Here is a 3,516-nt window from a genome sequence, read left to right as displayed (position 1 = left end):
CTTTTATATACACGAATGTAATTAATCACAACTGAGATAACGACAAGTAGGCCAACAGTCCTAATCTACGTACTTTTCTGTACTGATATAGCGAACAATGAACAACAGAAAATTTAGCAGATAAATTACGATTACTCAAATACGAACAATGAATTTTAATTGCAGTTTGAATATCCTTTATCCGTCTGCACTGAATGACGTTTTGATAAAGTAATTTCTTTAGATAATTCCTTACTTATCGAAGTACTAGAAGCTTAGAACTCGAAAAATATGACGATAAAAGTGGTCGATTGAATATTCATATTTTACGTAAATAGATAAACAAAAGATAAATTGTAGAATCAAGACTATCATCAATTTTTGACCTTTAGTTTATTTTCAAGGCTGAACAAACAAACAAACGAACGAACTTTCTTCAGCTTATTCCAGGCATTTTTGGGTTCGCTGGAGCACCTGGTTCATTTTCAGTTTTCGCCTCAAGTTTAAGGACAGACGACCTTCCAGACACCATGTGAGTTTTTAGGAGAAAATTCCAACTCGGAATCGAAACTCGGCTGTCCAGCTGGAAAATCTATAGCAAATCACGCTGCCTGTATCCATCAGTCATTAAGAATAGGGTGACCAATATGGAGATCATCAGAGAAAATATGTAATGTGTATGTGTGCATCATTCTAAGAACATTCTCCTTGTTGAATTCTTTATGGATTTTACCCGCCATATCTTAGTACAAATACTATAGTTAACGAGAGAGATAAGGCTAGCATTGGTAAATTTAGGTGATCATTTCTGTGATAGGATATATTAAAATCATTTAGAAAATACACGACGCATGAAAACGTTAAACCAACTAAATCCAAATGACTGGATAGTTCCTGGTGGACGTCAACGCTGGCCTCAGGATCACTGGATCCCTCACCTTTAGATAGTTATTTGTGGGGTCACATGTAAATTGGCATAACGACCGACATGGACACTAGGTGTGCTTATAAGGGCGCTGCTCAGAGCACATAACACATCATTCACCCACTATTGCTGCCACCATAAAATAACTACTGCGTAAGTTAAAATGTGTACGAAATTTGAAGGGGGACATTTCGAGCCCAATCTATGCTAACCACAGGAATATTATACTGTTCTCCGTGTTCTGATTTTGTTTTCTTTTTCCTTTTCTTCCTGGCCAGTAGTTATAAAATGGAGCTTCTGGCCAAGGGGATAGTGGTCAAGATGGCCGCTATACATCGGTCGTATGGGATTAACTCAAGGTAGCTAGCGCAGGGGCAATGCTGTCGGCCATGGCTGGAATCGGGGATTGGGGATTCGGGTCGGGGTTCGACGACATAATCTGGGGGATCCGGTGGCCTCCTCCTTAAAAACGGCTGCCATTCCCAAGCTCAGCCAGTGGTGGAAAGATGTACCAAATGTGGCTTGATTTACTCTGTGGACGAGGGTTGTGGAATACTGCCATAGGAGGCGACTAGAATGGGAACTCAGAGTCTTTCCTCTTGGAATCATGGGTTGGTGACTACGGGGCATTTAGCTGAGTCTGGTATTATTTTATTTGTTTAACCTTCTCTGGATAGGGAAACGGGGGTTCGGCTGGGTTGTAGATTTTACCTCTTCTGACTCGAGAACTATCTTCCACTTCAATAACACGCACTTCCCCATACACAAGAGATGCTGCCCACTCTCGTAGAGACAGCGTGCTTGGTAACTAGGTACAGTAAGTACGGTGTAGTATGGTGAGGGGGTGATGACCCGCCTGAAATTTTGGAGGACCGGGTGAGTTGGCCGTGCGGTTAGGGGTGCGCAGCTATGAGCTTCGATCCGTGAGATAGTAGGTTCGAATCCCACTGTCGGCAGCCCTAAAGATGGTTTTCCGTGGTTTCCCATTTTCATATCAGGCAAATGCTGGGGCTGTACCTTAATTAAGGCCACGGCCGCTTCCTTCCCATTCCTAGGCATTTCCTGTCCCATCGTCGCCATAAGACCTATCTCTGTCGGTGCGACGTAAAGCAAAATAGCAAAAAGAATAGGTTAGACATTTTGGAGGTGAATTACGGTTAGTATTATGAGATCAGAACGTGTGAAGGGGATACTCGCTTGCTCAGTAAGGTCGCCGTGATATGAAGTACTCACCGCCACGCGGTTTCAGGAATCAGCTGACGTATACAGAGAAACTACCTGGTAATGTGATGTAAGAATATCCTTGAACACAGCTGCTAGTAATTAAAGCCTGGTCAGGAATATAGTCAACTGATTATTATTACATTGCATGCTGTTACAATTAACACCAATGAAAACTCTGACCAACCCGGCTTTGACTCCGTGTACTATGGACTTGGAACACTACCCTGATTTGTAAGACTACAGCATTGGTTGGCACAAAGCGGGCTATAGCCTAATCTGGCATTCCTTCTACTTACTTTTTGCAGAGCTCTTCTCGTGTATCTTGTCTAACATTCTCTGGATTGGAAAATGAGAGAAAAAGAAAGTTGGCGCAAGGGCTAGAGCGCATATATTGCTCTTATCTGACTAATTCTAGTCCACGGTTAAGGGTTCGATTCGTGTATGCTTCAGCTAATTCTGTTACTGGAACGATCTCTAATTAAATCTTCGGCTGAAGTAGTGCATATAAAGCTAAAGGACACGTGTAAGCCAGAGGCGTTTTAAAGGGCTAGAAGGCTTATATTGGCTAAAGGGGCAGGGCTCTAGTAAGCTAAAGGGCTAAGGAAGCTTATAGAGGTCAAATGACTAAAAGGCTCTAATGGGTTAAAGGGCACTAAAAGACTAAAGTGCTAAAGGCCACTAAAAGTGTAAAGAGCTCTAATAGGCTAAAAGGCCTAGACGACATAATGGACTAAAGGGCTAAAAGACTGTAATTTTCTAAAGGTCTTATATGGGGCTAAAAGGCACTAAAGGGCTAAACGGCTTAAGGGCGCTACAGGGTAAAGGGGTAATGTGGGCTAAAGGGCTCCAATAGGCTAAAGAACTAATGCGCTCTAATGAGCTAAAGGACTAATGCGTTGTAATGGACCGGGCGAGTTGGCCGTGCGTGTAGGGGCGCGCGGCTGTGAGCTTGCATCCGGGAGATAGTAGGTTCGAATCCCACTATCGGCAGCCCTGAAAATGGTTTTCTGTGGTTCCCATTTTCACACCAGGCAAATGCTGGGGCTGTACCTTAAGTAAGGCCACGGCCGCTTCCTTCCAACTCCTAGGCCTTTCCTATCCCATCGTCGCCATAAGACCTACCTGTGTCGGTGCGACGTAAAGCCCCTAGCAAAAAAAGCGTTGTAATGGGCTAAATGGCTAACGGGCTAATATGTTAAAGGTCTCTAATGAGCTGAAGGGTTAAAGTGCATTTATACGTCGAAGGACTAACGAGATTTTATGAGCTAATACAGAAACAGGTGTTCGTCTGGGTTGCAGATTTGAGCTCTTCTGACTTGGAGACTAGTTTCTTTGCACCATCTTAAGAGCTTCTACTGCAAAGATGAATAGCTTAGGCGGTAATAATT

This window comes from Anabrus simplex, chromosome 5 (genome assembly GCF_040414725.1).
Source record: "Anabrus simplex isolate iqAnaSimp1 chromosome 5, ASM4041472v1, whole genome shotgun sequence".
Lineage (NCBI taxonomy): Eukaryota > Metazoa > Arthropoda > Insecta > Orthoptera > Tettigoniidae > Anabrus > Anabrus simplex.
This window is presented reverse-complemented; position numbering follows the sequence as displayed.